At 38.9% G+C, this 18,077-nt stretch overlaps 1 pseudogene; it reads right to left on the bottom strand.

The window, feature by feature from the left end:
- Window positions 1-7,091: 7,091 nt before the first annotated feature.
- The window catches only part of LOC134381707 (serine/threonine-protein kinase MARK2-like), a 47,294-nt pseudogene continuing 36,308 nt past the window's right edge, over window positions 7,092-18,077 (bottom strand).

An 18,077-nucleotide genomic window follows, 5' to 3' on the forward strand; every position in this document is an offset into this window, starting at 1 on the left:
CAGCTCTGTGGCCTCCAGCAAGTGACTTAACCTCCTTGAGCCTCAATTGCTTGTTTTGGATACAATGGGCTTCAGAGGGTGAGTACACGAGACCTGCCCCTAGTGGAGCAGGCACTCAACATATGCTAACTTAATGCCAGTTGCTCTGTCTCTATATTTCCTCTGATCCAGGGCTAGCCATGTGCTTAGAACAACCCAACCTTTCCTCTTTGGATTCCACGAGACGTCAAGGAAAGCAGGTCCCACTTTCCTCACTTCCCTCCCACAGCAGTAAATACAGTGGCACGTTTTCTGGCTTCTCAGTGGTTCTCTAATCACATACTGTACAGACACATCAAGGCAGCTGTCTGCCTTTAGGAAAGTGAATTCTCTACACTTTTGCAAATATTTCCAAAGGGAAATTAAAGGTGTAATTTTTCTGAATTAATTGAGGGATTGCCAAGACAAAGTAAGTAAAGGGCTTTTTCACAGAAAAGAATCAGCAAAAGGAGAACCATAATTCAACCCTTTCAACCCCAAATTACAGGGGCTTTGCTTCAGCCAAACTTAGTTTTCCCTGATTTTGACCTATGTCTTCAGTTCTGCAGTTCAGGGAGGGGATGGCAAATGTGATCTCTTCAGAGAGAAGGCAGTACGAAAGGAAATGCAGAAGTGCCTAAAAGATGTGGAAACTTGAAGATACACAGTTTTAATCGGGCCAAATTATTGAGCACTAGTTCTACATGACCACCACCCCTTTCCAAATCTGGTATGGATTCCAACACCACTGTGGGGGCTCATGGCCTGTCCCTAAAGGATTCAGCTATACCCAGGCCTGGAGCCAGGAAGGTCCCATCCTCCAACAGAAGGTAAACATTCCTCTCTCACTATCGAAAATGGCCCAGAAAAAAATATGTCTTCCCTCCTTTCCCCCCAGATCTCCAGAGAATAATCTCCAAAGAGCTACCCAAGGTGACTGCATGAGCACAGACCTTCGCTCAGCCTTCTAGTTCCCCTCTTTGCTCCTGGGCTCTCCCACCAGGACCCTAGTTTTCAAGTCTGTACTTGCTAGATTGAAAGTCAACTCTTGCCAATTTCTTATATGCCTCTTTATTCCTAAAGTATGAATCTAATTCCAAATTCCCTTAAATTGGCTGAGACAGACATTTTTTCATGTCTCTGGTACCCACCTATCCCTGGCTGGGCCCGCTCCTACCATTTAAGGAGCCTAGAGGAAGAAGACAATTGTGACCCTTTGGTCCCTTCTAGCTCTGACCTGCTGGGGAGGGGCATGGCTAGAGAAGACCCAGTGTGGAACTTTCTAAAATTGTGCTGTCCAATACAATAGCCATGAGACACATGTGGGCATTTAAATTTAAATTATTTAAAATTAAATAAACTTGAAAATTCAGTTCTTCAGATATGCTGATCATATTTGCAAATGCTTGATAGCCACATGTGTCTAATGGCTACTGGGCAGAAAGAGAACATTTCCATCATCATAGAAAGTTCTACTGGGCAGTGCTGCTCTAAAGTAAGGGGCTCAGAACAGGGGCTCCTCTTGACCACACCTAAGGGTGCTTTTACTCCTGGGAACCACTGTTGGCTTGAAGTCCAGATATTTTCTCCCAATTAGACCCTTCTGCAAGTTACCTCCAAGCAGGCCCAGGACTTGCCATTTGGGACACTGATTCTCCTCTTCAGAAACTGTCCCATTTAAGCCAACTTCTTTTCTGAGTAAGCAAGAAGGAAGAGATAATATTGGGGTGGGGGGGTATTCATTTTTAAAACTTTAACTTTTTATCATGGTAAAATAATATCACATAAAATTTACCATTTCAACCATTTTTAAGTGTACAATTCAGTGGTATTAACTATATCCAAAATGTTGTAGAACACTCACAACTATCTCTTTCCAGAACATTTTTATCACCCCAAACAAAAACTTTGTACCCATTAGGCAATAACTCCCCATTTCTTTCCCCCAGCCCCTGGTCTCTAATCTAATTTTTGTCTCTGAATCTGCCTCTTCTACATATTCCACATAAATGGAATCATACAATACTTATTCTTTTGTATCTGGCTTCTTCACTTAGCATAATGTTTTAAAGTTTTATCCATGTTGTAGCATGTTTCATTCCTTTCATGTATGAACAATACTCTGTTATATGGATATACAACATTTTATTTGAAGGAAGAGATTATTTAAAAATAAAAAACTGAGGCATATTATTTTGCCTGGTTGAATTCTCTGCCACTTCACTTACACTTTCCTGTCAAAAAAATGGAATTATTTTCCTACGTCCTACCTCACAATAGAAGGAATCCCTCTGGAGCTGTTATCTTCTGATAGGTAAAATAATTGCACACAGCCTGGCACAGAGTAAGTGTGCTATAAAATGTTTGCTATTATTGTTACTATTATGTTGGATCAGCAATACATAGTAGATGTCCTTTGGATTTCTGAAAATGCACGTGACCCTCATAAAATGTGTGACCCAGGGCTGTATGCCATGCTACAGATGTGGCCTGACCTTGGAACTTTGCTTATAGATTGTTGATTATGTAAAAATATATAGATAGACAATATATACACATGCTTGACTATATGTCTTTAAATATACATGTGAACTTTACAGATTTCAATACACACACACACCACTTCAATCCAGACCCTTTCGTAAGGTGGCACTAGTATTTTGGTGTGCAAGCTCTGAAGTCTATGAGACCTCTGAAGACCACAGTGTCCTATTAGGTCATAGTGGTGACATGATTCTCTTGCTCAACTGTAGGGCTGGACATGGACACCAGTGGTGGTGTTGACCTATTGCCTTTGGAGGCCTCCCAGAAGAATCAAGCCTGCTAGCCAGGGAAAGAGACATAAAGAAGCTGACTTTGAAATTTTTTTCTTTTTAAATATTGAAGTGGCACCAACTACCTTGTTTGATTTTCCACAAAGGTGCTTGAACTTTGTTTTCTCTTAGACATATATTGAATAATTTTTCAAAAATTAGACTTAAAAATCCATCGAGTGTTGTTTTCACCACGTCTTCATCTATAACAACCCGTCTCTCCTGCCCTCCCTCATTTTCCTCCTTCTAACCATTCCAAAGCACATTGAAAACTCTAACAAATAGAATTCTTAGAAGTTGGGTAGCTTGCATGCATATGTGAGATCGGACAACAGAGGGTTTAGAAGAAAGCTATGATCATTTAAAGAGCTCAGCAGCACAGGTTTGCTACAGCTTGTACAGAGAAGCTGCTGTTTATTTATTTTGTAAATGAGGAAATGGAGAGAAGGAGACACTGAACTTCAATAATAAAATGACCTTTCTTCTGAATAGATCGGCTCCGTAAGTTAAAATGATTCAAGACTCAATCTGACATCTGGGGAATAGAATCCTCTGTTTCCAAAGACAGATGTGATTATGACACATAGTCAACAATATTTTTCTTCATTATTGTTTGGCCTGAATTTGGGGTTTTCTGGGAGGCAAAGGGAGAAAAGGGGTTGAAGACTTGGAAAATAATAGGAATTAAATGGGAATGTATTTGTGGTTTGAGGTCTCTATTACAGAATTTTACTGTTGGCTTAGGTAAAATATCACTTGGAATTTATCAGAGAAAAATCTTTTAGGCCTTTTGGTAGAACATTCTCAAATTAAGGGATAGAATCTGAGTCTCGTGAGGTTGCTTTTCATTAACTTAGCACAAAAACCGTACTCTTAGAATGAGAAAGTGAAGCCAGGTTGTGGGTTTCCTAAGCTACGATAACAGTGCAGTTTAGAGTGTGGTGTATGTATTATAGTTAGTTCATAGATGGTTCTTTTATGACATTCAAAATATGACTCTGTTCTAAAACAAGTTTTAGTTTCATTACCTAGGTGATTCTTATAGCTCTATGACAATAAATACTGAATATATAGGCATGAGGTAGTGAAAATGTTCCTTGCCCCTCTGCCTTCAAAGTGTACTGGCAAGTCATTTAATTTTTATGTGTCTCAAATGTTAAGTATTTAAAATGGGTCCAAGTGTATAAAATCCTACCATCTTACTAGGATTAAATAAGAGAATGAATTAAATAATAAGAATAAAACACGAAATAACACATAAGAAAGTCCTTTGGAAAATTAAAAATAAAGTCACAAGTATATCTAGACCATATTAGCTGGAATTGGTCGCTCGGTTTTCATGTGTCAGGCACTGTGCTAGGCAATTTACTGATACTATCTCATTTAACCGTCATAACAGACTTACGGGGCAAGTACTGTTACAATGTCTACTTCATGTATTAGAAACAGAGGCATCAAAGTTATGAAGTGAAGGAGTTAAAATTTGGATCTAGTTTGTCTAACACCAGAACCATAAAAGCCTGCGTCAGCGAGATTACAAAACAATTAGTATGGAAAGGCATTGATCTCGAATATTAGAGTAATCTCAAGGCTTAATACTCAACGGATATGCCACTAACACAGGGGTTGGTAGCCTCTGAAATAGCCCCCAGTGGTCCTTCTCCCCTTGAGTGGGAGGGGACTTCATGAGTCACGCCTGGATCACTTCATTCTGGGGAAAGCCAGGTGCCGTGTAGTGAAGAAGCTCCGTGGAGAAGCTCACATGGTAGGGAGATGTGGCCTGCCAACCGTCACGTGAATGAGCTTGGATGCAGATCTTCTGGGGCCTGCCCATAGCCATCTGAGTGGTCCTGGAAGCAGATCCTGCTCCAGCTGAGCTTGGGCAAAATTGACTGCAGCCTCAGAAGTGACCCAGGTAACCTCCTTCTGAATTTTTGACCCACAGAAACTGTGAGATAACAACAGTGTGTTGTTTTCAGCCACTAAGTTTGGGGGAAACGTTTTCTGCAACAATAAATAACTAATAAAAATGGCAATCAGGTGACTGGTTGCCGAATTGGAACCTTCTCAACCCTGCCTCTTTCTACTCGTTCAACAAATCTTTACATGCCGGGCATCAGATGGGATCCCCGCCCTCAAACTGCTAATTGTCTGATGGCATATGGGATGGAGGGAGAAATATAAAAATAAAATTAACAATCGAAATTCTTTCCAAAATTTTGGAGAAGGTGTAGAAAGAGCAGAGATGTTGAGTGAGCTATAGGGACTCCAATTCCAATCTCCAGATATGGGATTTGGGGAAAATAACTACTGTGAGCTTTAATTTCTCCATCTGAACAGGTAGACGCTTCCTCTGAAAACTTTGCAGGATTAAATAAAAGAGTGTATCTAAAACACCTGGCATGATACCCGGCATATATTAGGGACTCCACAAAGGCCAATTCTATGAGTCTTACTGTCCATTTTTTTAAAATAGGGAGTCATCATCACTGTTATGCAGGATTGTTGAGTGTGTATAAGCACAGGGCATGGTCCATTTTAGATGCACCCAGAATATTAATTTTGATTTGTTCCTGTGGATCCTATAAATCATGTTATGGCTACAGATGAAAATTATTTTATAAAAAACTTTTGAGGGTTCTAATTTTTGTTTAAAATCAACATTTTGCTTCTCCAACTGATGATTTTGGTTATCTTTTGCAAAGGGCCTTACTATAAGCCAGTGGAGAGAGCAGAAAAACACGGATAGATGGAACATCTGGAAACAAACTTTTTACCACCATATGCAATAAAGTAGGATGAAGGCTGTTGATCAGAGATCAGAAATTCTAAATTCTTCCTTTGCCGCTGAGTGCCCACCTGTGTTCACAACTACATGAGGGTGTCAAATAGTTTTATTTGCTTAGAGATTGATTGTATAGCTTAATGAATGGTCACCTAACACAATTATTAGTTATAAAACACTCACGTTTCTATTACAATATGACAACATGAAGGGCTAGTGTTTCTCATGAATTTCCTAGAATTTGACCAATTGCATCATCATTAATATGACTGAAATAATATCTGAGATTGGAAAGACACACACACACACATGCTCATGTGCATATGTGCCCATGTGTATAAAACCTCGTAAACAAGTGAAAAATCAGTATTAGATTATATTGGATTTTACTTCTAGAGGAACTAAACATGACCACTAGGTGGCACTGGAGTCTGATTTCATCATTAGTTTCCAGCGGGTCCCCGGGAGAACAAATGTAAGGCTATGGGAAGTTTTCTGCGTCAGTTACTTGCTTGTGTGGTGTGGTGCAAGGTATAAAGCACTGTGATACTATTTTTCAAGTTCCTAGCAATCTTCTCTCAATAAATGAATGTACCGCCGACTCAACCTTAAGCCGACTGATCGTTTCCTGGGAAGTGAGCTTCATGATCCCTTGAAGAACTTCCCATAAGCAAATTCAGTTTCTACAAATGAAATAAATTATAATTTACAAGTGCAAAAAGGAAACATGATGTGCTTCTGCCAAAGTGCCGATTCCAGCTGTTAATTTTCTCTAGAAATTCAGATCTCAATTCTGGAACATCTAGGGCACTTCCTGGAAATTCATGAAACAAATACGTGTTGAGAACTCCAGCATTCCAGGGCCCACTTAGACACTGAGATGCAGGGGGCATCCCTCGTGGAGTTTACGTTCTAGTGGAAGAATCAGACAATAAGAAAATGAATAGACACCACAGTTTCGAACGACATGAAGAAAATCAGTGGGTACTTGATGAAGATAAGTAGGGGCAAGTGGATGTGTACTTGGGAAGGTAGTCAGAAGTCTTCTCTGAAAAGGTGACAGTTGAGGCAGATCTAGAATTACAAGATAGAGTCAACCAAAGAAAGCAGATCAGCAGAGTTGAGGTACCAAGCTGGAAAGAAAGAGGAGTTTGGGAGGCAGGCAGGCCAGGTCATGGAATGACTTAGAGTTTATATTTCATCTTATCATGCAAGCCACTGGAAGGTTTTAAACAAACAAATGGTACGATCTGATTTACATTTTTAAAAGAACATTCTGTTTGCTAGTGGGGAATGGATTGTATGACACAGGGTAACAATAGCAAGTGTAAATGTATATTAAATGAATGAATGAATGAATGAATTGCCTACTATGTGCCTAGCACCAGCAGGTGGTTATCATTCACTGAGATTCACTTTGCACATTATCACATTTATAGAGTTAGGCACACTCTTAAGACAGTGATTCTCAAGCTTTAGGATCCATCGGAATCATCTGGAGCACCTGTTAAAACATAGATGGCTGGGCCACGTCCTTCGTCATGCCCCCCATTACTTCCTCCTTCCACGGCCTCTGATCCAGGGGATTTGAGGTGGGGCCCAAGAATCTGCATTTCTGACGAGTTCCCAGATAATGCTGATGCTGCTGATCCGAGGATCACACGTGGAGAACCATGGCTGTAAGAGGTTGAGCATAAAATGCCAAGAGCTGTTAAAACAAAAACAAAACAGAGAACTTATTTCAGTTCTATTATGGTTCAGGATTCTGGATGTTCATCCTTTTCTTGTACTACTAATGGGAAATATTGTTCATCTCCTGGCCGAGGATGATGTCCCTTTCTTCCTTGCTAAAGGAGTCTCAGTTCTGTTTAGGATTACTGTGTTCAGCTTCACAGTTGAGTAAGGATTGGCTTCGACCAAACATAGTGGCCCCGTTCCCCTTTGCTGGACACTCACTATCCCAGCCCCACCCCCTGAATGGTCATGAGACACAGGTCTGACCACACAGAAGTAATGGAAGTGTGCCGAAGTTTCTGGGGAAGACTTTCCTCTTTAACCAAAGTGAGAACGGGGGTGGGGGGCTTTATTTGTAGCAGATTCTGGTCAGAGAATATTCTCATGCAGAAGTAGCCACAACTGTAAAAATTTGGGTACCTGTCAGGCAGTTGATGTGCTGGGAAATGTCTAACAACAGGCTCTCAGCAATGAAAAGAGCCAGTTGCTGATTTCCATAGCGTAAATGTTCCCACAATGGCCGATTTCAAGCTACCAGTGTGAAGTCACTGAACAGAGTTACAAATGTACTCTATCAGCTCCAACGTGCCAGTAGGAGCCAGCTCCAGCAAACCATTGCCAGGGTATATAAAACTTAGAGGTACGTAAGATGCACCTAACTCTGAAACATAAGGTAAGTATGACTAATCTTTCACGTTCTTGTGCACATGATACCCCCTGAAAGTTATTTGCATAGCCACATAAGCAGCTGAGAAGGTTAAAGCACCGTGTCTAACACAAAGAAGTCACCCACATTTGTGGTGGAAGGAGAGTGCTTTGCCATGACTATTTATACTCTATTGAAATGTAGACCTAAAAGTAATTCCCTGTAGAATTTTATGCATCATTACAGGAGGTGTTTTAGAAAGCAGGGATCTGTCTAAGACTCCTCCACAAACTATACCTCTTATTACATTTCTCCTTAGTATTAAATAAAAATGTCTAAAACAGATGAAAGCAAATTCTATTTAGGGGTATTTCTGAAGAATTAGCATGTTCAGTTCCTTCTGTAGAGCAAATATCAATTTCCTGTTCTCCCCACATCACAGTAATCACTTACGCTTCTGCTCTGCCACTGTGCAAGCTTCCAAGGTCTTACAATAATGTTTAGCAAATTCTTTCTGACCTTCACCTGACGTCACACTCTAACCCTCTAGTCAAAATGACTTTCCTCAGGTCCCCTCTACCCTCAGTGTAGTGCCTCCTCCTGGAAAAGCATATCACTTTGTTCAGAATTTCCCAAACTTCCTGGATTGCAAGAATAACCTGGGGCAGTTACAAATACAGATTCCTGGATCTCACCTCTTGATCTACTGAATCGGAATCTTTAAGAGAAGGAGCCTGGAAATGTGCGATTTTTAGCAAATGCCCAGGTAGTTTTTATTAGGCAGTTTTAGAAAAACCTCACCTTATCTGTCTCCTTTCTATTGCTCAGCTCTTAGCTTAACCATTGCTTTCTCAGGAAAGCTTTCCCTGACCCCCCAGATAAGGATGGGTTCCCTTCTTACCTGTTTAATGCTATGCTCACAGTATTTCGGACCACTTTTTAGTCTTTACTCAAAAGAATGTTGTTGAGAGTCTTCTCCACAGGACTGTAAATCTCGTAAAGGTAGAAAGTGTGTTGAATTTATGACTGTATCCTGAGTGCCTAGCACCATCTCTGGCACATAATAGATGCTCAAGAAATACAGGTTGACTGACTGACTCATGGACCTTGAAAGTTCTACATGTATCTGTGAGCCAGGAGAAATATAAAGTCACCTGTTCATCAAGAAACATTCATTCATAAGGGCAAGTATATTTGTCTGTTCCACAACCTAAATGTGTGTCCTTGTACAAGTCCTGTATACACCCTGGGTCCCAATTTCCTTAGTTCTAAAAGTAGTGGGAATGGAATAAAAGGGAATACTTCTACTGATGCGGTCCCTTGTGCTGTTCTTGAGTTGAACTCTTTCGTCCCACTGCCTCCAGAGGGCAAACATTCAGCATCAGAATCTGGCACCATGTGTCAAGGCGGTGGCAGTGGAGGCGGAGATCGACAGGGAGATGTAGCTTTTTCAAAGAGCACCATATGTCTCTTTCATTTCCAAACCAAATGAGACGGGTTAGGAAATAAGTGTAGAATTTGTCTCAACCTCCTGATTCTTAAGGATCTTAAATACCTTAATTTCACTGTTATCTCCTTTTTGGCTGTTCCTGACCCAAACACTTGCCCTTTCTGGTACCCATGCATTTTTTGGCCATTTATTTTGCCTAAAATCCATTCCTTTGCCTAAAATCTAGAAGAATGAATCTTACAGGGGACCAAGAAACCATTCGATACCTATTTACTGCATTCATCCTATGTGCCAGGCACTGTATCCATGAGCTAACAAAACGGGGGCTATTATTGTCAAACATGACAAAGAAAAATTGACAATCAGAGGTGAGAGTTTAAATCCATGCCGGGGATTTGGAAAACATAATTCTTAATCAGAAACCCAGTGGACAAGAGGTTCAGATGCACCCAGGTTCATCAGATACTGTTGGAGATATAGGAAACATTCAAGATCTTCTAGTGCCATGATAGTAAAACCTTTTTAGCTTTGGTTTGAAAAAATCTTATTGGAAGCACACTACGTAAAATGGTTTTTAAAAAGCTGCTAAGTTTATCACAGAAGTGAGGCTCTCTAAAGCCCCATCCACCTTATTCCAATGACAGATGCTGAGGGGACTCCTTAAGTTCAGCTTGAAAATCATGCATCTACAACTATGTCTCCATTTTACAGATGAGAACACTGAAGTCCCAAAAAAGAAGTAATTTTCTCATGACTATATGTCTGATCCATGGAAGAGCCTAGAACGAAGACCTCCTGGCTGCTAGTCCAGAGTCTGGTTCGCTTCATTGTAGCATGGAACTTCAACCATCATTCCTTCCTAACATGTGCTATTCCTAAAATCAGTCCCCTGGTGAGTTGCAGACATTTTCTGAAGTACTTGACACTGACATTCGGGAGGGTCATAGGAAACAGAAGCCAAGTGCAACCCAACCAGCCCGGTACTTCAGTAGAGCCAATAACTGCGTTAATAATCACATCCCACTTCTTGTACAGATCCAGAATTTCTATCTGCCCCAAACACTTGAAAGTTAGAGAACTGCAACATTACATCACTGCACCCCCTAGCAGAAACATTCAGTTACCTAACCCCTGTAAAACTCTGCAAAAGGAATTCAGATTTTGCCTGGAGGACCTGAGGGGTTTGCTGGTATCACCAGCACATTTCAGGTAAAAGGAAACCTGGGGTGTAAAGCTTTTCCTAGTATTCCCTAACAGGAATGTTTCCAGCCCACTTTGCATACATTATTTGACCCTATTTGCACCTCCAGTACAGCTTAAGGATAGAGATTATCTGAGCCCAAAGCAAATGAATTAATATGACATGATACATTAATATGAGAGACCAGAAAGATAAGCATTTTCTCTTCATTTTGTCCAACAGCTTACATATCGTTACCTGGAAGAGTGATTTGCGACTGAGAAAGGATGCTTTTACTGGCTACTCCTGACAGACAAATTATATTTGTCCTTTTGTATTTATTTTTCTATTAATAAAATTGACTTCAAAATATACTATCTTCAGACATGGAAGTCTGCCTTTGTATTTATTTAGCCATCTTTCATGATTTTTCTTCCAGGAACTCATCTATACATAGCAAATTTTGTTACTTCGACTAGCCGGCTGCTCTCTGTCAACCATCGTATGTATCTTTTAATTAAGTAGAAAAGAGATCTTAAAAGCTCACATAAGCCCAGGAAACTCTATTTCTGGCTGACAGCAATGTCTCCTCATTTGCTAGCAAAAGCACAGATTGACAGAATAGAATAGATCAAGAAAATTGATCGTTACTCATGCGCTGGATTGAGTCAATATATGTAAATCCATCCCTCTTGCTGGCAGGCCCCGAGATGCCTGCCATGCAGAACAGACACAGTTACAGGCTGTTGTCTAGTCCACACGCCAGCCTTTTGCTTTAATGCAGCAAAACTACAGTTATGTACTCAGAAAGCTCTTTTGTATTCATAACAACTGCAGTTTGAACGTGGTTCAGGACAGAGACACTGTATTTACGAGCCACCATCATTTCCGAGTCAATACAATTTGCAGTAAATACAGTTTAAGTTAGAGCTATGGTATAGATGTCCTGGGAATTTTCTTTGTGGTTTTACTACGATTTTTGGAAGCATTTTAAACGTTCACCGCTTTCAAGTTCATTTCTTTAAAGTGAACAGCCTCACATGGTTGTTGTGAAAATCAAGTAAAATAATAGATATGAAAAAGGCTTTGAAAAAAATAAAAAGCATTATGCAAATGGGAGATGATGATTTTTGTGTGTGTGTGTCTCAAGGTCCTTTTACTTAAGGGCAATACTCCCTAGTTATCCCAAGGCCTGTTTTAATCTTGATTTAAAATACTTGAATATTCAAAGTAGCAGTGCTTGAAACAGAAGGCCTAGGAACATAAAATACACATTATGTGTTTAGATATACCTTAATATCTTTTCAGAGAGGAATAATTGTGATCTTCTTAGTATCAAAGAAGAGTCGTGTTTCTTTCCTCAGGAGTAGGATTCAATGGTGTGTGAATTTGAGTCTTTCAAGTGCTCTTAAAATTGCTGCCTTCTTTCCTAAACCTAACTAACCCCTTTAAAAGCTAAAGACAGTAATCCTCTCTATGCCATACATTGTAGGAGGACCATAGTTCATAAACAAATGTATGTAAACCATCATTCGGGCTGATTTAGCACTTTCATAATATATGGCAGCAATCACAGAGCAAGCCCTTCTGAAAAGCATGGGAGCTGAGGAATGGGAGCTGGGGCTGCTGTCACTGTAGGCAGGATGCCCCAGACAGAGCCTGTCAACTTACTTCCACCCATCCTTGTCACTCCAGACAGCAGGGTCTCTCTTTCTCTGTCTCTCCCCCTAGACATGGTAAATGCCTGAATTACCATCAGCAGGTGGCCAGAAAAGTGTGCAGGGACAGAATTACACGTGAGAGTGGGGAGGCATTTTAAAGATGGCTTATAGCAGGGCTCCCCACCCCCACCCTTGACCAATCCTTCTCCCTCCCAGCATTTCATCTCTTTTATATTGTTAATGTCTCCCACTCTGCACATGCCTTCCCCTCTGCCTGTAGATATGATCAGATCTACCCTGTTCTTAACTTTGCTGGCCTTTTTGGTGCTGTTCTGTACCCCTTTGTCGTCCCTACTAAACTTTTTGAAAGGGTTTAGCACTTTCACTTGCACATCATGATCTCTGCTGGGATTCCTTACAGCACAACCTCTTCTCCTTCCGCTGTCCTAAAGTTGCTTTCTCAGAACTCATTGGTGACTTCCAAATCACCGAGTCCAGTGGTATTCTCTTGTTTGGTATCCTATTTTGTCTTTTTGTAACTGTGACCCTCTTGATCACATCCTTTGATTGGAATCTCACCCCTCCCCTTAGCTTTGGTGACTTTTCCTTCTTCCTTGTCTTCTCTTCTCCCTCTGCATGTAGGCATTTCCCAAGGCGCTGATCTTATCTTCCCTTCTTTCATGGTGTCTTAGTCTGTTTCATGCTGCTTTTATAACACAATACCTGCAACTGGGTAATTTATAAAGAACAGAGATTTATTTCTTACAGTTCTAGAGGCTGGGAAGTCCAAGGTCAAGGGGCCTGCATCTGGTGAGGGCCTTTTTGCTGCATCATCCCATGGTAGAAGGTAGAACGTCAAGAGAGCACATGACCAAGAGAGCAAGAGATGGAACTCTCAGCCTCAACCCCTTTTATAATCAGCCTTAATTCATTCATGAGGGTGGAACCCTCGTGATCTAACCATTGTCGTTAGGCCCACCTCCCAACACTTTTGCACTGGGGATTAAGTTTCCAATGCATGCTTTTTGGGGGACACATTCAAACTGTAGCATATTACAGTCTCTTTCTCAGTGGTCTCATATACACTAGAAGCTTCTGCTATTTGAGTAGACAAGTCTCTAAGCTACACTTCTAGTGTGACCATTTCATGCTTCAGACCTGTTTTTCTCATTGTCTGATGGCCATAGCTTTCTAAAATTTATTGTACCCAAAGCTCAAATACTCCTTTTCCACAAAATAGATCCTTTCCTGAATTTTCACTTTTCTTTCATTTTCATATTTATACTCTATCACTTTTTTCCTACTAAATGAGCCTGGAAAACTTTAAATATTTCCTGACCCTCTCTCTCTTCATCTCATACTTATAAAATATTTCCTTAATATTTTCCCAGGATGAAATAATTATAAAGTTTGTAGTATCAACCACTAGCTAGTTATTTAGCTGAGCCTGAAAGTACTATTATATCACTTTTTAAAACCTTCGTATTAGTGAAAATTTCAAAGATGCACAAAATAACAGAAAATAGTATAATGAACTTACAGGTATCTGCAACCAAGCTTCAATGATTATTACCTCAAGGCCTTTCTTCTTTCTCCCATATTTCCACCAATACCACCTTAGAATATGTTGAAGCGAATCCTAGATATCGTATCATTTTATCTGCAAATACTAAGTATGTATGATGGTTTATTTTATGTGTCAACTTGACTGGGCCACAGGATGCCCAGATTATCTGGTTAAACATTATTTCTGGGTGTGTCTAAGAATGTTTCCAGAAGAGATTAGCATTTGGATCTGAGTAAAGTACACTCAGCAGACTGAGTAAAGATTGCCCTTTCCTTTGGGTGGGAATCATGCAATCTGTTGAGGGCCTGAATAGGGCAAAAAAGTAAAAGAAGGATAAATTAGCTCACTGCCAACTCTTTGAGCTGAGACATAGATCTTCCATGCCCTAGGGGATTCTCATCCTCAGAGCTTCAGATGCAGACTGCAATCTACATCATCAACTCTCCGATTCTCGGGCCTTCAAACTACACCACAGCTTTCCTGAATCTGAAGCTAGCAAAACACAGACCGTGGCACTTCTCGGCCTCTGTAATTGTGTGTCGACATCTTATAACTAATCCCTTTCTCTATACATGTGATACATATATATGATATATATACAAGGGCACTTCAAAACTTCATGTAAAGATTTGTATTATCTTTTAATTCTCTTTTTCCATGAACCCTTTTGAAGTACACTCATATGTCCAGAAAGAGATTTATGATAATGCATTACATAATAAAGTTACAGATATATATGTATATATCCTATTAATTCCATTTCCCTGGAGAACTCTGGCTAATACCATATCTCTGAGAGTCTTTAAAATAAATCATCATATAAACCTCCTAAAAAATAAAATAGTTTCTTAATATTATATCTAGGTAGCAGTTTTCTTATTCCCCAATTGTCACAAAAATGTTTTGGGGGGAGAAATTCATATAAGATTCACACTGTAATGCATTGATATGTATGTTACATCTCTTTTAATAAATAGGCCCCCTTCATCTCTTTAATTTTTCTTGATCCATTTATTATTGTTGAAGAAACTGAGTAATTTGTCCTATGGACTTTACCTCAGTCTGTATTTTACTGATTGCATCTCCTTGCTATCATTGAACACCCTCTTCTGTAATTTGCATTTCTTGTACATTAGTAGTTAGATTTAGAGATTTGGCAAGAATACTTCACAGGTGTTCTTATATACCTCCCTCGGAAAATACATATCTGATTGTCTCAACTTTTGTGATGTTAGTAGCCACTGATAATCATTGACTGGATTCATCAATCCACTAGGAGTTGTAAAATAGTGATATTCTAATTATCTCGTTTCTTCTTAATTTATTAGCTAAAATCCTTCAGTAAAGAGAAGATTTTCTTCATGAACCATTCAATTGCTCCAAGATACAGGCCATATACAAATAACGGGACAGCTTGATTGTTTCCTTTATTTATTGGTTTAGGAAATAATAAATTTGTTTCCAAATTGAACAAGTTTGTGCACATGTTTATATATCTATGAACTCATGGAATTAACCTTATCTGATATGCTTGAATCCAATGCAATTATCCTCTCTGAGATAATTATCCCATATTTGTTTGCTGGGAGCCTCTTCAAGTTAGCTACTGAGTCTTTTTGACACAGCCTTTGTAACCTTTGATAGTTTTCTTGCTGTCTGGTATATTGTAGCCTCATCATATACATTTCTTACCTCAGACTTGGAACCATCCAAATCCAAGGAATGGGAAATAGTATTTCAAGTCTATAACCTGAATGTCAGATATGCCTATTACTAATAATATGTTTACTGTTCTGGGCCTTTTCAGTGGGCAAAACTAGAAGCCAATTTTCATATATTCTCCCCTTTCCCCAACACCCCCATTTTTAAAATAGTCACATTATCTATCTACATTGTCAGAGAATGTAGACACTACATGCTAGACTGTCTCCCTTATAGTGTGTGTTTGATCTTAATTGCACAGGTAAATTGATATCTAATGCTGTCTACTAGTGCTGATGGTAAATTTGGTTGTCTGAAGCTCATTTTTTTGTGCAGGCATTTTTTAAAAATTTTTAATCTTTTATGAAACAAAACTTTTATAAAATATGATGAAAATAAATTACTAGAGAAATAATTCATGTGCTTGGATATCATGGCAATGTCAATGTGCCATAAAAATTTCAAAATGCTTGCTCTTAAATTCTGTTCTTATTTCATCCTGGTTTGTTAGATTCCTCAGGAAGGCACATGACAACAATATTCTCTGTGTTCCTGTATGTTTATATCAGTTGACCAGATGCTTTTTGTACTTAAAGGTCATTTTGGCTGAATATAAGATTTTTGGCTCACATTTTCTTTCCACAAGCATCTTAAAATTATACTATATTTTCTTTGGTCTTAAAAGTGTTGCTGTTAAAAATGCTGATGGCAATCTAATTTTCTTTCTATTGGTCTTTTCACTGGGATGTCTTAAGGATGTTTTCTTTAAAGGATGGTGTTGGCCATTATGGGTTAATTTCCCAGTCCTTTTAATATGTAATTTCAAATTGTCTTTTATTTCAGGAATTTTTCTAATTATAATTTCTCTTCAGGGATCCCTATTATATAATGGAGATTACGAAATTTATTCTGTCATGGAAATTTAGCAGTCTGATAAAACCAATGGATCTCTCTGAGAATAATATTTTTAGGTGTATAAAATAGAATAGATAGAATTTTAAAGTAAACTATACTGAAGTACATTTATTCAAATACTTTTAAATCGTATTGTAGTAATGTATTTACTTCTTTATTACCATATTAAATAATAAGATAGAGATCTTAACTAATAAGATCTAAATATACTTAACAACTATATGAAAGAGTGATGAACATAAATGATATTTGGAGATATTTTTAAAAACTGTAATTTGATATTGTGACAATTGTACTTATTTTGGGAAATAAAGTCATTGGTACTGTTAATACTACTGTGGATTGGTGTATACATTGATTACCAAAGAAAACTGTTATATTTCAAGTAGAGGTTAGTGAAAATAAGACATAATTTTTTCCCATTCAAGTTCATTCATAAAATTCCACCTGAATTTTATCCACAAACCCTGAAGTCCAAGGATCCTATGTTAGGACATATGTTGAATTTTCTAAATTATCCCTTTCTCTCAGATGTTTTGTTAAAATGCTTTATTCATATCATTTTGATTTAAAATTTTTTCTTCCTTTCCATACTCTATTTTCATCATATTATCCTTTCTGTTTATTAGATTTTGTGTTTCTATTGGCTCAACTTCTTTAGGGAAATGATTCTATTATTTTATTTCTAGTTTTTTCTTAACTTATGAAAACTTCTCTTTTTAAATCTTCCTTAATCACCTTAAGTCTGAGCCATTCTACTTGTAACTTATTGTCACAGCTTCTACCACTGGCTTGGTTTCTTTTTAGCTCATTTTGAAATGCTGCGCTGGGTTTCAGTTTTCATCTGTTCTGTGGGCACGTCTTTCCATGTGCCTCCCAGGTCATAGGGAATTCATTCCGCTCCTCACTGTCTTTATTAAACTGCATACTTTTTCCTTTGCTCATATGTAAGTAAATGAGCTTCTGTGTACGTTTACGAGGGAGGAGAGGCTGAAATAACTTTTCTAGATTCATGACTCTAGAACTCCCTCTTCTGTTTTCTATCTCTATTATTTTCTACAATGTAGAAATATATGGGCTTGTACTTTGTGAGATCTCCCTCTTTTATTTCCTAAACCCATTTTCATGTGGACCTGGTCCCTTTGTCCCTGTTCTGCTCAATTTGGAATCTACTTTTAATAGTTTTTCTTAGAAGGAAATGTTGATTTGTTATTATCAGTGGCTTATAGGGCCCAGACTGCTCCAGCACCATTAGACCTTGTCAGATACAGTCCCCTGGCTCTCACCCATGACTCAGATCTTGTGAAACTCCCACCCAGTTGAGTCACCTTTTCCAGTAAGCACCTATTAGGCATGTGGGGTGCTCTGGTGCTCAGCACTTTCTGAGTCCACGCTGCCTTCCCTTTACTTCTTTCTACAAAGATGCTGATACTGCACATGTCTGTGCTGCTCTCGGGGCTTTTTTTCTAACCCCATCGGAGAGAGAGAGAGAGAGAGAGAAAGAAATATTGTTTTTTTGGATTTTATATTGCAGTTGCTCTACTGGTTTTATATAGGGCAGCGGTTCTCAACTGGGGATAGTTGTGTCCCCCAGGGTAAGTAGCCAA

This window comes from Cynocephalus volans, chromosome 7, assembly GCF_027409185.1.
Source record: "Cynocephalus volans isolate mCynVol1 chromosome 7, mCynVol1.pri, whole genome shotgun sequence".
NCBI classification, from domain to species: domain Eukaryota; kingdom Metazoa; phylum Chordata; class Mammalia; order Dermoptera; family Cynocephalidae; genus Cynocephalus; species Cynocephalus volans.